The sequence below is a fragment of the Sapajus apella genome, unplaced genomic scaffold, assembly GCF_009761245.1.
Source record: "Sapajus apella isolate SASKATOON/1434 unplaced genomic scaffold, GSC_monkey_1.0 scaffold6, whole genome shotgun sequence".
NCBI classification, from domain to species: Eukaryota; Metazoa; Chordata; class Mammalia; order Primates; family Cebidae; genus Sapajus; species Sapajus apella.
The window spans coordinates 51,189,541-51,210,076 of record NW_022436946.1 but is presented as its reverse complement, the minus strand read 5'-3'; the positions used below and the strand labels follow the sequence as shown (position 1 = coordinate 51,210,076).

General features: G+C 32.0%; 1 long non-coding RNA gene across 8 annotated transcripts in view; it reads left to right on the top strand.

Annotated features, from left to right (window-relative positions):
- The window catches only part of LOC116548945, a 1,126,598-nt gene that overhangs the window by 726,866 nt on the left and 379,196 nt on the right, over positions 1 to 20,536 (top strand). For all 8 annotated transcript variants that reach the window (XR_004267645.1, XR_004267646.1, XR_004267643.1 and 5 more), the window contains one exon: positions 16,470 to 16,562. This is a non-coding gene — a long non-coding RNA (uncharacterized LOC116548945). The remainder of the gene's footprint in view (positions 1 to 16,469; positions 16,563 to 20,536) is intronic.

The window sequence follows — 20,536 nt, the reverse complement described above, 5'->3', positions numbered from 1 at the left end:
TTTTTTTTTTTTTTTTTTTTTTTTTTTTAGTAGAGACGGGGTTTAACCATGTTGACCAGAATGGTCTCGATCTCTTGACCTCGTGATCCACCCGCCTCGGCCTCCCACAGTGCTGGGATTACAGGCGTGAGCCACCACGCCTGGCCCACCATCTAAATCTTTAAACGCTGCATAGGAAATAGATGGTGAAAATATTGGTAGAAAGTTATCAAATCTTTCTACTAAAATTTAAACTATTTAATTATATTTTAAGAAACGCATTTAACAACAGATGATATGGCTGCTTTCTTCATTCACTAAATTTGTAGCATTTACTACTTGTGCTTTGTGTTATCACTAGTAAGTGGCCATACTTTTCACTATGAGGGCACAATGTTTTCTCCCCTTTTTAATCCTAACTACTGCCCACTCACCTAAACACCAAAGTCTCTTGGCTATTGTCCTTTCAAACATCATAGATGCATAATAAATGTATTTTTGAATCAGTGAGTGTAGTAGAGGAGGCATACCTGTTTATAATGCTCTCTCCAGAGATGATGGCATGAAATTAATTTCTAATGACCACTTTTAGGTCTTTAATTGCCAAGTTCTAAAATAATGTCATCAGTAAGCCAGTTTAGTATACTTTAAATTTGTGCATAAATACAATTATAGAATATTCTCAAATTTAATTCTTAATAGACTTAAATAATTGGTTCTTTAGTTTTCACATTTATATATGCCTCAGCTTGTGTAATATCGTATTTTTAAATTTTTTCTGTGCTATAATTCTAACAAATTTCTTTTAGAATAATATTGTTAACAATTGCTATGATTTTGAAATGCATTTTGTTTGAAATGGGTATCTGTTATTCAAAATAATAGTTGAAATACAGAGAGCCTTTATATTTCAAAATATTAACCTTTCACTGAATTGATTAAAAGCGTATAATATGACTTTGAAGTATTTTGAAAACCTTGCTGCAGAAAATCAATCAAATTATTTTTTTGTTTGGTAATGTAAGACAGTTGCTTCAGTTTTCAAAGACCAAGATTATCCTGTGCGCTCTGCCAATGAATAGCTTTAGTAGAAAACATAGGCTGTAGAGAGGAATTATTAATAATAAAGAATCAAAAACAAAGGAAACTAAGTGGGTTAATTACAATAAATATGATTTAAGCATCTGTTTAGGCTATCGGGGAATACAAAAGGGAATTTGAGAGATATTAAAATTTAAACCCAAACTAACACAACCCAAATAAGGATAGAATTTTGTTTTGCAGCATAATGAGCATTTATTAAATATTATTTTTATTTAAATGCAGACATAGAAATGAACAGTAAGTAGCATATAGATTTTTCTTTTTCTTCTTTTTTTAAGATAGCCTGAATTATCTTATCTAAACCCCTTATCATGTCACCTGCCACAATATTAAGCCACAAAAACATGATCATAAAACTACGGCATACAAGTTTAAAAATATTAGGTTGGAAAAAGTATTCAGGGTACAACATGTAACATTTTTCATATGACAGTTCTACATTTTTAAGTATCATATTGCAGGATTTTTTTTAATTTTACTTTTTTGCTCAATGTTTTAAAATTATTTATAGTCATAGTATTTATGATGAAAGATTTTAACCTTTAAAATTTCTACTCTTTAATTGGATTTAACATTTTTTTGTGGTCAATTATCTGATTGATTTTCTTTTGTGTTTCATGGATGTATTAATATTTCATGGACATTCTTTTAATCTATTTAAATCATTTTATTTATTACACAATAAATTTATTCTGGGTGCTTAAAATTTTTAAATTGATCTGTTTGATTTGCAAGCACAGTCTTCCTAAGGAGCATGTCTGATATGTCCTGCTCCCTGTTGAATTCTTGGGTAGCTTCATACTACCAACAGAATAAAATCCAAATTTCCCTTCATGACAGAAAAAGCCACTTATCTCTCTTATTTCTTTCAGCTTTGCATTGTGCACCCATATCTAACATGTTATCAGCTGATCCATAGTGAAAAATCTCATATTTCCCAAACTTCGTCTGCGTCTTCACACCACTGCCTTTCTACATTTTCCCTTTGCTTTTAAGTATTTTTCTTAAGTACATCTTGCTAGAGTGATAATTCAAAATTTATTTAAGTAATAATCTCTGGTTCTTCTCCAACGTTTTTACTTTAATTGACAAACATTGAATATTGTGTACAACATGTTTATATATATATATAATTTGTGGAATGGCTAAATTGAGCTAATTAACATATGCAGTACCTCACAGGTTTATCATTTTTTGGTAATAAGAACATTTAAAATTTACTCTGTCAGCAATTTGTAAGAATGCAATACATTGTTATTAACCATGTTGCACAATAGATTTCTTGGACTTACTCCTCTGATCTACTTCAAATTTGGATGGATGGTATCCTTTGACCAACATCTGCCTAACACACCCTCCCTCCCTCCCCTGGTCCCCCATAACCACCATTCTGCTCTCTGCTTCTATGTATTAGACTGTTTTAGATTCTACATATCAGTGAGATCATACAGTATTTGATCTGTATGTTATATCCTTCTCTGCCTGGCTTATTTCACTTAATATAATGTCCTCCATGTTTACCCATGTTGTTTCAAATGACAGGGTTTTCTTCTTTTATAAGATTGAATAGTATTCCCTTGTGTGTGTGTGTGTGTGTGTGTGTGTGTATAACAATGTGATATGTAATACAATGTGATATGTTTATCACATCTTCTTTATCTGTTGGATAGAGTAAAATGCTACATAACCTCTTTGTCTATCTATCTATCTATAATCTATCTATCTATATCACATCTTCTTTATCTGTTCATCCATTGCTGGACACTGAGGTTGATTTCATATCTTGGCTCTTGTGAATAATTCTTTAATAAACAAGGGAGTGCCGATATGTCTTCAACAAACTGAGCTCATTTCCTTTGGATGTATACCAAGCACTGGGTTTTCTGGATCATATGTCAGTTCTACTTTTTTTAATTTATTGAGGAACCTCCACACATTTTTCCATAATGACTATACTAATTTAAATTTCCACCAGTATTGTATAAGAGGTCCCTTATCTCCATGTCCTCATCAATATATATCTTTTGTCTTTCCAACAACAGCCATTCTAACTTGCATTTATTGGATGACTATTGATATTTAGCATTTTTCCCCTTATACTTGTTGTCCATTTGTATGTCTTTTGAGAAATGTCTATTCACATCCTTAGCCATTTTTAAAATGTGGGAATATGAAATGGTACAGTCACTGTATAAGATTATTTGGCAGTTTCTTTTAAAAATGAAATATATCATTACCATATAATTCAAACATTGCATTTCTGAGCATTTATTGTAGATAAATTAAAATTTGTTTCCACGCAAAATCTGGGCATGATTGTTCCTAGCAGTTTACTTGTAATATCAAAACTGTAAGTTACTAGAATGTCCCTCAGTAAATGTATGGTTAGAATGTGGTTTATCTTTTCCTGAAACACCACTTAGCAAAAAATACACACAAATCTTGGTTGAATCACAAGATTATTGAGTGAAAAAAGTTAATCTCGTGGTCATTTTCTATTCAATTTTATTTGTATAACTCTCTCTAAATGACAACACTACTATAGAAGATGAAAAACAAAATAGAGGTCACTAGGGATTAGGAATGGTTAGAGATGTTGGATGCAAGTATAAAGAGGTAGCACAAAGGAGACTTGTGGGAATGGAATAGTTCCTAGATGTGGTGGCATTACACAAATATATACATGTGATAACATAAGATGGAATAGTGGATGTACATTGTACCAAGTCAGTCTCTTGGCTTTGATTCTGTGCTATGATTATTTAAATGGTAACCATCCGGAGAAACTGGATGAAAGGCACATGAGACCTCTCTGAACTACCCTTGCAAATTCCTGTGAATCTATACTTATCTAAAAATAACTTTTAAAAAGAGAATTATGTCCCACATAATATTCTGTAATACATATATAGCTGTCTAATTGGCATATGTATACTTTCTGAAGGAGAGGAAAAGAACACCAAAAATTTTTTCACATAATTGTAACAAAATTTCCAAATTTGATAAAAATTCACAAATCCAATACACTCAATGAAACCTAGGCTCAACCAATGTGAAGGAAATTGTACTAAGGCACATCACCATTAAATTGCTCAAAACTATTGATAAAGATAAAACCTTTAAAGCAACATAGGAAGAAAAAAATGAGGATGGTGGCAGATATTTTGCTGAAACAAGGGAAGTGAGAAGACAATCGAGCAATCTCTGAAATACTTGGGAGAATAAATTGTCAATCTAGAATTTTATATACTGAAACTACTTCAAAATGAAGGCAGAATACTTTTCCAGAAATATAATAGCTGAAAGAATGTGTCCTCAGCTGATTCTCATTATAAGAAAGGTAGAGCAAGTCCTGGTGGAAAGAAAATGGAACTAAATGGAAGTGTGGTTTCGTATTATGAAATGGAGAACATCAAAATGGAAATTATTTTAGTAAAGGTATCAAATTTATTTTAAATTATATAGATTTTTAAAAATCAAATCAATAACAATATAAAAATGTTCCTCACACAGCTCATGATGTAGTATACATAAAAGTCTTTCAAAGCAATTTAGCTAAATGAATAAGTGAATGAAAATAAGGAAAATACCTTAAAAATAAATATTACTCATTTATATCTATTAGTTTACAAAGCAATTATCATTTTTACTGACTTACCATTTTAACTGCAAATAAAAATTTATTTTCTGTAATTTTCATTTTTTGATATGTATTGATGGCTATTGCTTTTCTCTCCATCCCATCATTACCAAAGGCATTTTAATAGACCTTTTACTTGCCCAAATTATCTAAAATTTCAACCTCCACAATGCATATCTTTTTCTCTGCTTATCTCATTATTTATCACTGTTTAACATGCAAAAATTTTACGTATTTACCTCTTTTTATTTCCGAGTACATTTAAGCTCTATGATTGCAGGTACGTTTGTCTGTTCTGTGGTATCAGTAGCTCTAAAACTGTGCCTGGGACATAGTAGACATTCAATAAAATATTTGTTAATTGTTGACTATCCAAAACAAACTCATTAGTTTCTTCCCCTAAGTATGCCATCTCTAGTTGTGTTACTGTATATATTCTACAAGATCACTTATCTTAGAAACATTTTTTTCTTGACTTTCTACTTTTAACTAAATCACGAAGTTTGGTCCATTTTTCCTTCCAATTATTTCTCAGTTCTTTGGCTTTTTCTATACCTACTTCCATTCTATTATAGAGAAAGCATCTATCTTGTCACTGTCTCAGAATGCCCTCCCTTCAAATAGCCCCATCCACAGTGCTGTAACCATGAGATTTCTAACGTGCCCTACTATTCCTGTCATTTCTTTTCTCAGAACCCTTCAAGAACATCTCAAGGCTGTGGAATAAGGTATGAACTTCCCATCATCATTGGTAAGGCCTTGCCTCCCTCTTTATCCTCATCTCCTTCTACTCTCTGCAAGTCCCTGCATAGAACATGTTGCTTTTACCTCTGTTTTTTCTAATGCAATAACCTTGCCTCAAATATCCTCTCACTCTTATCAGACTAAGCACAGAACTAACTTTGTGAGTTGGTCAAATGGTTTCCTGGGACTTTTTTGTAATGCAACTGTTGGTAAATGGGAAAATGTGCTGATCTTTTCTAACAGACCACACATTCCTGGAGAGCAGAAACTACATTTTGCCTTTATATCGCACACCTAACCCAAAGATGGCATAGACAAAGGCACAGACCTATTGAAAAAATATTCAATAACTAAATATTAACCTAAGTGACTTAGAATGTATGTTCACAGGGCACAGATGCTATTTAAATTACAAACTTCAGAAAAATGACTAATCAGAGTACAAAAATATTTTAAATATTGTCAGCTGAGCACTGTTGCTCACTCCTCTAGTCCCAGTACTTTGGGAGGCCAAGATGGGCGGATCATTGGAGGCCAAGAGTTTGAGACCAGCATGGCCAATATGGTGAAACCCCGCCTCTACTAAAAATACAAAAATTAGTCAGCTTTAATGGCACATGACTGTAGTCCCAGCTACTTGGGAAGTTGAGGCATGAGAATCACTTGAACCTAGGAGCCAGTCATAGGTTGGAGTGAGCTGAGATTGTGCCACTGCACTCCAACCTGGGTGACAGAGCCAGACTCTGTCTTAAAAACAAAACAAAACAAAATTTTTAAAAAATATAAAAATATTGTTGTATTCAAATGACAAGTAAATCTCAGCATGAATGTTAAAATCACTTTTTGAATAGTTTCTAGTGAGTTTTATATCTAGCAATTTCAACCTACTAACATTTACTTTTATGGTCTTCCTAAGAAACACTATCAGTTTCCAACTTTTGGCCTTTGTTTGAAAGGAGTACAAGGATGGGCCTTTAGTAAAATTTTCAAAATTGTCTACACACTGTGTTCCTTAACTGAGAATAGGGAGGCTGAGTAGAGTCCATCCTCTTTCTATTTTAAGTAATTTTCAGCCACAGATATATGCACAGGGGTTTATATTCCTAACGGGGTGAATGACTTTTACATTTATTAAATGGTGTGAGTGCTACAAAAGTGATTATTTGTTCAAGCTCAGGAGAATTTTGTTTTGAGCACTTTGAAGTTCTCATGGTCCTCAGCTCCTCCTCTTCTTTGATTTCTGTTGAGCATAATTTACACTTTATTTAAAATTATTTAAAATAATGTTTTCATAAATTATAGTTTTGTCTTCTTATTTCTCATTTCTTATTCCACAAACTAACTTTGAAAACAGAATAATTTATAGTATTGCTATCATCATTTGGGGAAAATACTTATGTTTCCCAAATTAGGTTATCAAATAAGTTTCATAATGTTAGTTTTAACTTAAAAAAAATAGGATCAAAACAAAACAAAACATAAAACCTTTAACAGCTAGCCAGAGTTTATAGGTCTATAACAACTCTGAATAAACTGCTAGAGGCAAATTTTTATTCAGCAGAAATTCTTCTCTGCTGTATTTTTTCTTTAAAAAATCTTTTTGAAACAAGTGTCACAGTTGTAATCTTTTAATTAATTTGGTACTACATACAGAGGAGTCCTGAATGAAAGCTAGTAGCTGTTTTTGCCATGGTGCCCAGAAGGATGCCTCTGTTTTGCCAAAAAATGTTCTGTCACTAATGTGAAGCCTGTTGACAAACTGTTGTTTATATGTTGTCAATGTGATGCCAAGTCGATTGTTTCACTACGGGAATCCTGGCTTGGCCCCAGTGGCTGTCTAAGTCTTTGTAGACACACAGATACATTTAGGGAAAGAAATTAAAGGTAAAAACCTTATTTCACTTTTACTTGGCTCTTTATTTAACTGAAGTTTTATGAAGATATGAAAATAAGTGGTGATCAAACAACTTTGCAAGAACTGTAATTCTAAAGACTTAGACATATGGTTGTTTTTTAATTCCTCTAGCTGTTAATTAAGAGGCTAATTATACAAGATGGTTAGGTATATATTAGCTTGCAAATTCTACCTTTTTTTCTTGTCATTTAAAATTAGCAAAGTAAGAGCTATGTAAGTCTTCTTTATCCTCTAAATCAGTAATAGTCAGTGGGGGATAATTTTGCCCTCCAGGGGATATTTGAAAATGTCTGGAGACACTTTTGTCACACTTGTACAGAGGCTATGGCATGTAGTAGACATAGGTTGGCTATGTGGCTAAACATCTACAGTGCATGAAACAGCCCCCTACAACAAAGAATTATCTGGTCTGAAATGTCAATAGTATGGAAGTGAAGAAACTGTTATCCACATTAAATGGTTGAGGTGTATGGAGAATAGCATGAAAATGTTACACAAACTCAATAATGGTTAGAGAAAATATATTGTTAGAAATTTAGGAGACACTAAAAGAATGGGACTGTAGTCTATAGCTTTCATATTAGTAGGAGAAAAACAAAGGAAGAATTAGAAAAGTAGTATTGGTCACAAAATGAAATAAAAAGGGAAGAGGTAGAAGAGAAGAAGCAGAGAAAAAACAGAATAAACGAAAACCAGCAATGTCAGTCTTGGAATAATCCTTTATACATCACTGACCAAAATACATGAAAGACTAAAATGACTGACAAAAAGATTGAATATGTATTTTTTTCATATGCAAGAAACCCACTTAAAATGGCAAGGAAAGATTAAAAATATAAAGGGAGCAACACTGGCCCAAACAATGCTGTTGTAGCAAAATTAATATTGGATAATGTAAGTTTTCAAGGCAGAACTATTATTATATTAAAAACTCACAATCAGTAAAAGTAACTACAAATCAACAATTCACCAAGACAATATAAAAAAATCACCTGTATGCTATATAGCTAATAAAATAATTTTGAAATATATGAAACAAATACTGATAAAAATACAAGGGGAATCAGACAAATCCGTAAGTTTAGTAAATTGAATATTCTGTCATGAAAGGATAGATCAATTTTTCAGACATAATATACAACACCAAGAGTGAACTCTCACGTAAAATAGGCACTATGGGTGATAATCATGTGCTATATGTTCACTGATTGTAATAAATGTTCCACTCTAGCAGGGATGTTGCTAATGGGGAGGCCACGCATGTGTGGGAGCAGAGAGCCTATAAGAAATCTCTGTACCTTGTGCTCAATGTTGCTGTGAACCTAAAACTCCTCTGAAAAATGAAACCTATTTTTTTAAAGATGGACCAACAACATCCCAAGTAAGAAAGGATATAGATGATTTGAACTATAAACATGTTTTGATATTTATGATTTATCTATCACAGATGTTAAATTATTTCATCATGCACAGTTCAATGTAAGTAGATATGTTGGTCATAATATATACCACAGGGGCTCCAGTCAGTTGTTATATCAGAAATTCTCACCTAGTGGTGGTTATAGAAACTTTAATCTAAAGCTCACATTCCAGAAGAGACTACTAAAAGTGCTTCAGCTATCTCTGACTCCTATCAATACCAGAGGCTGTATTAATTATCATAATGAATGTTGGAAATGAGTTTTCATTGGTGAAAGTGATGGCTTGCTAATTAGCATTATGGATATTAGAAATGGCTTTCCATTGATGAAATTAGTGGCAGCTGACATAGATGGATAAGATAGAATTTGCTATACACAGTGCACTCCTCATTCATAAGCAGAATATGGAAGTCTAGCTCATCTCCCTTAGGGAAGTCACCTTAGGTTATAGCTTACTCAACACTATAGTTAGCTAAAATCTGCCATAGTTTATTGACACATTTTTCTTTAGGTGAAACTTTCATGTAAGGTATTTGGGAAACACCAAAAACAGAAGAACTGGGATATCATGATACTTATAGAATAAATGGCATATAGACATCATTGATAATAATCATCTGTATGAATGAAATAATTTAAAAGTACCAATATATATGAAAATAAATATTGAAATATGTCAAAATTTCTAAAGTTAATTCACAAAAGTACTTAACATGTTGGGTTTATTCTGTACTTAATAAATAGTATATATACATTATTTTGAATTCTACATAAACATTTATAAAAGGCAGTGATCACTTACTAGGTCAAAAAGTAATTCTCAATAGATTTATTTATAAGCCAATTTTTTCTACTGAAATATAATTGCAAAATAAGCCAACAACAACAAAAAAACAGATAAAAAAGCAAATAAAAACCTCTTTTTAAATTTTGTTAAAAATTACTCATTGGCTAATAAAGTAACAATGGGAATAATATATTGAAAGTGAAAGATAAAATGTATATAACAATTTACAATAAGTGGTAAAGGGAAATTTATATGTAATTTTAGTATATATATATATATATATATATATATATAATGTAGCAAAATATTAAAATGTGGACTACCTAGAGTTCAAGTTTTTAATAGTGGTTCATTTTAAAAGAGAATGAAGAAAAATAGAATTTAGTATACGAATACTGGAGGCCTCAACTTATTTGAAAGATATTATTCCTTGAGTAACTAAATAGAGAGCCTATATAATTTTTTACAGTTACCCTTTATTTGTTTTGAGTGGGATATTCTTTATTTCCTGTATTCTTCATTTTAATATTCCCAAACAGTAAAATGCATTGAAGCATTATTTCAAGGTATGTCAATTTTACTTGGATATTTTTCTGTAGCAGAAAACATCTGAATTATGCATTGAACCCTTCCATAGAAGGTTTTAGAAATGAAGGTGATATTGGATTTTATAATACAATATGGTTCTCCAAAATCCTTCTCTTCCCAAATAAAGTTTACTTAAATTAGAAATTTGTAGCATTGTTTTTTGTTTGTTTTATTTGTTACTTACTGAGGCTTCAGACCACTTAGTTGGACAATAAATTGGAAATTTATTATCACATATCTGGTTTTTTTGTAATTTTTCAATTAAAAAGTCACTAAAAAGTAAACATTTTACTAAGTTTCTCAAGTAGAATATTAATGATTCAGGTAGGAAATAAACAGAACAGAAAAAATAAATTAATAATACTTGGCTTACAGAAATGACTTAGGTTGTATGTTTGGGTTTTTCTACCATGAATTTTTTTTCACCATGAATAAACAGATAAGATAAAAATAAAATTTTATGTTCTTAAAATGAAAGTTTCTCAAAAATGTTCTTCATATGTTCCGATATTATCCATATGTTCAATATTCAGCATTTCCATTCCAATGTTTGTAAGATGCTTTAAATAGTAATGAAAAATAATATTAGCTAATATTTTTTGATGTGTACTATATACCAGGTGGTGTTCTATATGCCACACAGTATTTTAAATTCATTTGATTAAATAATTGATCCCTTGACTCACCATAAGCTGCTTAAGTGATTTGTGTGTTTGTATATGTATGTGTGCACGTGTGTATATACAACTTGAGCCAGGGTAACTTTATTTCCATTTACATTCTTGTACTCTTCATATGTCTTGCCACTCAGAGTTACAGGCCACTGGTTGAAGATCATTGATCTGAAAGTTCAAATTATCTTTAAAGTGAGGATGGAGTTAGTAGAAATATCTGAGGGAGGTAGAGCATCTTTTATTTATTTTCACATAAAGGTAAATTTTTAAACAAATTATATACAATGCATCTTGTTCTTTAAAAATTAGGACTTGGGATAGGACATAAAAGTCACCAATATTTGTCAAAATAATGAATATTAAAGTAAATAAATTATCCGTAGTTGAAAAAATGGAATTGCCATGAATGGTAATCTTAAAAACATATGATGAATATAAAAAAACTAAACCATATCTGTTTTGAAGTGAATTTTTTCATATTTGATTTTTCATTCACTTATTCACTTAGCACAATTGTAATCAAAGCCTCGTTTGTATAAAATATCATGCGCTATTGAATAGATCTACATATTTACACATTCTGTTTGGACTTTCTTTAACATGTGATTCTGTACTCTAATAAATTATATCTTCATATTTAAATATTTTAAGTTAAATATTAAGGCTATTTTAGAGTAAAAGTCTGATGCACAGTAAATAAAAGACAACATTTTATCTTCTCTACCATAATATAGATTTGATGAGAAATTAGGTCAACTAGTGAAGTGGTTAGCTTTTCTCTTGAAAAAAACAGATTATGTTTGGTTATTTTTCCTTTAGAATATTTAATATGGAAGGAAACTGATAGATACAGAAGCCATTAGGTCTTCAAAAGAAGCCACAGTATTTTATAATTTGTGGTGTCAGAAATTCAAGTTATGGAGTGAAAGTTTACTTTGGAAGTAGTAATCCATTCATCTATCTATGATACTTTGGAGACTATTATAATGTTATAAGAACTTCCTAATGATGTCTTCTAAGTAATATTAATTATTTGTAATTACTTCATAAATATTCATTTTCTCTATTTCAGGGCCATCAATTTTCACTATCAACTGTAATTTTAATCCACTCAAATTTTTCCTCAAAATATTCTCTAGAATATGATTTTAAAGTAGTTTCTACTGCAATATTTTTTCTTCATGTACTTATTCATCCTTTATACATATTTATTATTTTAATTCACATGATTTTAATTGCCATATGAATTTATATAACAGGCATATAGATTTTTATATAAATTAAGACTATAGAAATTCAACATTATTTCTTATTTGAAAGGCAAAATTGAAGGAAGCAAATGTAGATTAAGAGAGCATATGATTTCAAGAGTTTAGTGAGCACATTTATTATATGCTTTTAAAATAATGATGTGGCTGATTAGCTAAATTAGTAAAAAATACAGCTATGATAGGTAAAAATCAAGAGTTAAATGATGTTGGACCCTCTGTGTGCACCATATTGCCCTTAAACATGTGTCCTTTAATTGCTGCTGTACTCACAAGCTGGGAAGGAATGTGGGTGAGTAAGAAAGGAAGCAAAGGAAAATAAAATATGAAGGTTCCCCCAACTTATCTAATCATCTACACCCTGAAGGAGAGTTTTTGTTAGCCCAGTTCTCAGATCTTGCATTATACAAAATTAGAAAAGTGTGTAGAGAGTCAGATAGGTAGAACTCTGAGAAAAAGGGTAATAAATTAGAGGAAGGGGCTAAATCAATCTATTTAATGGGGGCCCCAAACATGGTAGATAATGCAGCATAGGATATGGCTGGAGAAAGATCCTCCCAAGTATCTGCAAATGGTGAGAGTAAGCTTTTGGGTTTGCTTTAGATTTATTGATGGATATGAATTGTGGATAGATCTCCTTCAAAATTAATTGAAAAAATCATTAAAATTTGAGCTTCCTTTCAATTCCTGTTTGGCAGTTATACTATGGTTTGCTGAATATGACTGCACAAATTGATTGGACCACATAGGCTCAAGATTTATTAGGGTTACAGGTGAAATCATATGTCAGTGACTAATAGAAGTTGTAATACTACTTGCAAAGTCACCATTGCAATTATATGTGTAATCGGTTATAAATATGCACAAGTTGTTAGATGCAAATAGAGCTGCTATTTGAATATAACCTTTTGTACTAATAGATGTGATTAAAAATAAATTGAAATTTGGAACTTATTGTAGTTAATATAGTCAAGCTTAAATTTTCACAGTAATACAATGGAAAAAACGCATATCTGTAGAAGAAGTTATCTATGAAGTTTTTCATATTTTGATCCCATGTACTATGTGACTATATGTGCTTATTGACCAAGCAGTGTCAATTACATTGTAGTATATAGTAGCTATAAATGTTTTTGTAGTTATTCTATATTTGAATATAGTAACTTAGTTCTAATTTTTAAAATTTCATTTGTAAAAGCTATAATCTTAACTACTATTTTCTAACTGAAGTCTTAATGTGTAACTCAAGATAACAGTGAAATGGAAATTGCTTTTAGTAGAAGTTATAATAAAGATAACAGAAATATTTTAGACCTAAATTTTGTTTACCCTGTGTGAAAATAGGTACTACATGGAGAGAAGGTATTAAGAAATTATTACATAATACCACATATTTGCAAAGTTGTTCAAGTGCTTTTGCTTTACAGCAGATTAGTTCTTGGTTACTTTCCTTTTCGAATAAATGTCAGATGTCACATTATTAGACAGGAAAATGAGGTAATAGCTCAGAGAGAGCTGTTATAAATACTGTTATTATTTATAGAGATAAGTAATAGGAAGGTTTTCAAAGAAACCTTTGGAAACTCTGTTAGTTCAAAGCTCTATTAAAAGCAAAGTGGTTTTGATTGAGGGAGGCCCACAAATGATCATCTTAAAGCAACATTGTGTTTTCACAATGACCACTTCAATAAAGCATCAGTGAAGACTGTGAAGCCTGCAGTTGAACACTTTGTGGTCACACTTGGACTGTGCATAGACAAAGCCACATGCTTTGTTTTAAATAATCCCTAATGTACAAGGTAGTGATTGTAATGTTGCAGGTCTTTTTTCTTTCCTCCAGAAATTACTATTACAGATTAAAGTTACATAGATGTTTTGAGCCTCTTAGTTTAAGGGAACTATCTAAATATTAAATTGTACCAGCAGCCCCCAAACAATCATTACAAAGTGTAGAATGCACTATAAATGCTTACAATTCCTGGCACTATTTATACTTCATCATAAATCTTATATACCGGTTTAATAAACTCAGTATACTTAAATGTGAAAACACTTATTTTTAAGCTGTATCCACCTCTGTATTGTCCTTTGCCTTTAGATGCAGATATCATACACATGAGAGGTAGAGTTTGTAGAAGATAGCACCGAATTCAGCACTTTCTATTCTAGCAAGTTATTTGTTTCCAAACACTGTCAACTTACAGCTACTTACAGTAGACCACTGAGATTGATCTGACTTGATGTTGAAAATCTTTATCAGGTTCCTATGTATGCAAATATCATCTTCTCTTACTAGTAAAGCAGGCATATTTCTTAGGTATTTTACTAGACTCTCCAGGATCTTCCTGCATATAGTTTTAATTTCATTGTAATTTCTGTTTTAAAAAGAACAGAATTCTAATAATGTATAATTATGCCAAATTTGGTTTTTGTGAATTATTGAATCTCATTTTTTATTCACCTCGCCTAATGTCCCACAAGCACAGTCAAAAGGGTTTTTGAGTTTTATTAAACTACCTTATTATTAAATACTTGGATGTTAGTTGCACAAAATAAGGTCACAATACAGCTTTTGTAAAATAACATGTCACAGCATTGACTAGAACTGTCTTTGTAACGAACATGCAATTTTTAAAGTTTTGTTATTTTGAGACTAAATTTCAGAGTTTCAAGAACATTCTTATAGTTCAAGTCTACCTTTACTCGATAGAGATTGCTGAAGTGACTTGGTTTTATTTTAATATGGAGCTTGTAATTTGATTTGTGTAGCCAAACCATTCTACCATAGGGTTCTTATTTTCTACTGAGCTCAGAACCATTTTTAAGAACTGCATATTTCACAAAGGCCCAGGAAATTGATGTGACTTTCCAATAGCCTTCTGCCTCAGCCTTCCTTCACCACTCAAAGTATACACCTCCTTGAAGTTTCTAGCACAGCCAAACAGCTACAGCTACACACTCCCTAAAACTTAGTTCATTCAATTTGGCTGTCTTCTCAGCAGAAGTCACTTCCTGCTTCAGCTTATGTAAAACCTATACAAGTTCTGATCCACACCTCGTGTTGCTTCTTTTCAAAGAAGCCCAACCTGTTCTCCAAAACCCTTAGTGATCTCTGTCTTCTCTGATACCTATATGGCCTATTATCTGTGTCACTCAAATTTCACACTTACCAACTGAGACTGTGTAGTTAGTTGTTATTCCTACTCAACCAAATTATAAGTTATTTGAAGTCAGGGATCATGATTTATTACTTCCTTATATATGCCATAGCCCCAAATTCAGAATTTTACTCATAGCAGTCATATCTTTTTAAATATAAAAAGAATTATAAGAGATGATCTCAACTACATTAGATAGATAAGAGACCTGGATCTCAGCTCTTAAAGGAAAGACTGAAAAAATATTTGGTGATTGTTGAGTGCTGGGTTTACTACTAAGTGTTGAAAGGAGTTTTAATTTTTTTGTATATATGGAATACTCTACAAAATGGTCCTTTTCAAACTTGAATTTGCATTGGAATCAACTGAGCATTTGTTAAAACACAGATTGAGGGGGCCAAAGCCCAACATTTCTGATTCAAGAGGCCAGGAATGGGGTCAAGAATTTGCATTTCTAACAAGTTTCCAGGTGATGTTAATATTACTGGTTCATGGACTGCCTTTTGAATAGCATTACTATAAGAGAAAGGTTCTAATACCTAAATGCTATCTCAATGAGAGTTTTTCTGTTTTTGAAAGAATAAGTTAAAACTTTTGTATTAAATAACCAGGTTTTTAAAAACATATCAGTGGTTTACATTCCAAACATGCTTTCAATTTGCTCCTAAGGGTTCCACTTTTCTAATGATTCACAGGTGTTAATTGTCCATGTAAAGAAATAATTTTAAAAGCTCTTTTCATTCATTTTTTATCAAAATTCAGTTTTTATTGGAAAGGACAAGACAAATGCTAATAAAGCAATGACTTCTTATCTAAATTTAGCATTCTCATACACAATTGAGAACAGGGCTAATTGTAACAACTTTCTGGAAGGCAGTTTGGCAACATATATAGAGAACTTTAAAAATGTATACACCTTTCACTCTACAGTCTAACTGGTAGTGTTTATCCTAAGTATAAAATAAGTAATCAAATATGGAAATATTCTATACTTTGGTGTTATAATAGTTGACTAGGTATATACATTTGTCAAAACTCATGTTGTCCATTTAAAATGGCTGCTTTTTTGTTAATTGAATAAAAATTGAAATAAAAACTTTAAAATTGAAATAATTATTTTTTAAATAAAATAGAAATAAAAATTTTAAAAGTATCAGTAAGCAATCACTTCCTTTTTTGTTTTTTTTTCAGCTGCAGTCATGTCATTGATACAACTTCTGATCCACACCTCATGCTCCTTCTTTTCAAAGAAGCCACCCAGTTGTTACCTACTTCAGGTTGAAAGTAAGTGTGAAATGAGAAATTGAGTTAAAGGTGTTTGCCATGGCCTCTGCAGTTACGTAGCTTGTGGAGAAGGCCAGGGTGTGTGTGTGTGTTGGGGAGCGGGGGGTCCAGGATCTGTGAAGTAGTCCTGCAGCTACTCCACTGGTTTTAAGCGATAGAGAATGCATGACCATTTTAATGACTCACCTGTTGGAAGTCTACCAGAGAGATGGAGAAGATAGAGACCGTAACAAGTCTTTTCAGCTTGGATTTAAGCTATTGTCTAGAGTCACTGTACAAGTTCTGAGGTACTTTAAAGCTGAAGGACCTGAGTCTCTGGTGATTCATTCTCTCCACTAGAGGGAATGAAACAGGTAAATAAATTAGTACAGCGTAGTTTTTCTAACTGATTTTCTAAGATCACAAACAGGCTTGCTCTTTCTGCATCATTTTTCTGCTTTCTTACTTGGATTGTCAGCTCCTTTCGAGTACTTATTTATCTTTCTATCCCCCAGAGTCCTGCTTTATTTATAATTGCTACTCAGTAATTATGTAAGGAGATTGAAATAATTCCTTACTGTTAGTTGGTATTTTGCAAACTTTCATTTCAGTCTAGTGGAAAGGTAAGAATGTAGTAGTTTAGGAAGATATTGACAAGGATGTTTTGAAGGTATGGCCAATGGTATTACATATTATGTTTAATGAAAACCTTTAAAATAGCATCTCCTTTTTCATAAGCAACTTGCAAATCAGATTTTCTTAATTGTTTAAAGTAAAAAACAATGCTCTTTTCTGTATATCCCAGAACTGCAGATGAATATGGTTTCTAAAACTTTTTCCAAGTCATATATTTTCATTAGCTACAGTGATCTTACAACTGAAGCTTAGCTATAGGCTATGTTAAAGATACATGAGGCAGAATATAAAGTAGCTAGAATTTACGGTGTTACATGGTATTGCAAAAGCAAGGCACACTGCTTTTTCTTAATCCAAACATATGTAGTCTAACTGGAAAGAAATTCTGAGATTAGATCTTTCAAATAATTAAGAGTTTTTGTTGTTGGTGGTGGTGGGTTTGTTTGCTTTTAGTTAAAATTAAAGCACAAAGGTTTTATCAAAATATGAGTGAAATTGTCAGGGAGTTGCTTGCATTTGTGAGAATCGGCTATGTTCTTAATGGTACAGTGAACAAGAGCCATTAAACCTAAGAGTATGACCCTATAGCATGTACATCCAAAGCTGCAACAGAGGGATGTCTGTATAGAAACAGGAGTTTGCTGCCTCTACTGATCTGAAGTTCCCATTGACTCTCATATAAAATCTAAAACCTGTTCATCACTTGCCTTTTGTCAAAAAGTTAGTCATATCATTTTTCTATTTTGTATTCCTCTAATTATTTTCAGTGGAGCAAGCATGTGTAAACTCATCAATTATATTTTTATAATAAAGTGTTTTTCACCTTGAAACAAGGCTATGACTGTCTCATAGCATTGAATCCAAGTCTGTGAAGTAGACCCTGTGAGAGAGATGAAGTGACTTGCCCAAGGCCACTTTGATGTCATCAGAAAGAAATTTAGATTCAGGTCTGGCTTACTTCAGGACCAAAGCATAGTTGTTCATATATCAGAATTTTAGATATTTGTACCTACTTTTGAAATGTTCTTATTTAATTCTGGCCATCTCCACCTATGACCCTGTCCAAATCTTGGACAAATTTATTTTGAGTGAGACTGGTTTTAATCAGTTCTTATGTTATCCCTCCACAGAGTTATTTCCATAGTAGAATGCATTTGAATGTGCTATAAATCTGCCATCATGGTCTTATCTCAAATATCACTCTCTCAAAAATGACTTTATTGCTTACTAGTATTATATTCTCTACAGTGATAGCTGATTTTATTTTTTTCAAAATATTTTTATCTGAACTTACATTATTTACTTGTGTACATGCTTCCTGTCTGTTTTTTCACTGGAATGTAAGCTGCCTTGAAGCTTGAAACTTACCTACTGATTCCACTTTTTCGCTGGCATTTATGTGCTAGGCATGTAATAAAGCTCACCAGATTTTGGTTGAAGTAATGATCACTAGGTACTAAACGGTGGGATAACAATTACCGGGGGATGACATCACTCTCAAGCTCAGCAATAGTTAGTTCTACTGGGTAAGAGCATTACATTTTGTTTCTAGTCTTTATGTTCAGATGGGTTCCAGTGAAATAAAACTGAAAATTATTGCCATTTAGATGCCTCACTTTCCCTATAAAGTTATAAAAATGAGATAAAATATTAAAAATATTATTTTTATTACATATGAGCAGTTTATGTTTTAAAGTCTTTGAAATTATTTTCCTATGTGTATTCACAAGATATCACATTTTGATTAATTATTAATTCCAGCCATTTGCAGACATATACTAGTGGAGAAAAATGAATATTAATAAGGAAACCAAAATCTGAAAGTCATCTCTAAGGTTTTACTTTTCATAACTTAAAATGACTCACAGTTGCTTGGTTATTTATAACTTTTTTTTCATTCTACATTCTACATCAAACACACATCTCTTTCATTTTTTTTCTATTGGCAAGTAAGCATTATAGATTAGTGAATTAATTAGGCATCATAACTCGTTTCACAATACTAAGCTTTCTTTTGGTCTAAAACCGGAAAACAAATCTAGACCACATAGTAGCTGAGATCATAAACTGTGAAAAAAAAAAATTTCCTAATTGGAAACAAGTTTGAAATAGAAATAAACCTAATTGGAAACAAGCTTCAAGAAAGGCACAATTGAAGACTTATCAGTTCTTTTTTCTTTCTTTTCTTTTTTTTTTTTTTTTTTTTGGTGCATTAGAGCTGATAGTGACAGTAAACATAAACATACCTTTGAATATGTCCATACATAAATATATATATATGGATTTTATTTAAAAGCATTTAAAGTAACTTTTAATAATATAATATGTTATTCATAAAAATGCTTTTTGGAAGCAGTTATTAATGATTTTCCACATTTGACCAATGAGGAAAGTGGGGATTGGGGAGATTATATGACCTACCCAAGACTGAATAATTGACTAAACATAGACTTGGACCTTGAATTCCAGTTATCTGATTGGTATCTCACTACTTAAATATAATATAAATTAAAAAGTACAAAATTCTCAAATCAAAATTTAAGTAAAAGTTAGGTTAACTTAATTATTGTCTCTATTCAAGGTTTAGCTCCAGGCAACATAATCTACTCTAGTTAAGTAATAGAAAACTATTTATTTTGGGGTATTAATTAGCTTATAGTTGAATTACTGAGAAGGCCAAGGGTACCAGGCTTGAATGCCTCTGAGTTAATAATACTGAAGCAAATCCAAAAATTGTTTCTGTGGAAGTTCACATGTTTTTGCTGCCTGCACATGAGCACTCATGGGGTCAGAAGCTTTGGCAGCTCAAGAAATGCCATGTCTCCACAACTGTACTTGCTTCTTCAATCTTTAGCCTTACAAGTCTTACTAGGTAGAAGCTTGCAAGATTATTGCAGGTTTGCTGAGTGCATATGTCAGGAGATATATCTACCATAATGCTGAAATGTAACATGCTACCTCAAAATTTAGTGGCTTAAAATAACCATCAGCTATTTTTGTTCATACATCTGCAGGATAGCTGAGGTTGGCTAATTTAGGCTAGGCTTAGTTGGGTGACTCTGATCTAACTGGACTTGGTTCTTTGATGTGGGTTAGACTAATTCTGGATCTAATTGAATTTATTCTGGTTTTCAGGCTGTGGGCAGCAGCTATCATAGTGATGGCAGAGGGCTAAACAAGCAGAAACACACAATGTATCCTCGGTTAAGAGTCAGACCTGGCAAATTCTCATTTCTGCAGCATTTCTTTGGCTAACACAGGTCACATGGCCAAGTCAAAAGTCAAGGTGAAGAAGTACATTCCACCTCTAGTGGGAGGAACTGCAAACTCACAGAAGAGAGTAAATGAAGGGAAGGGTG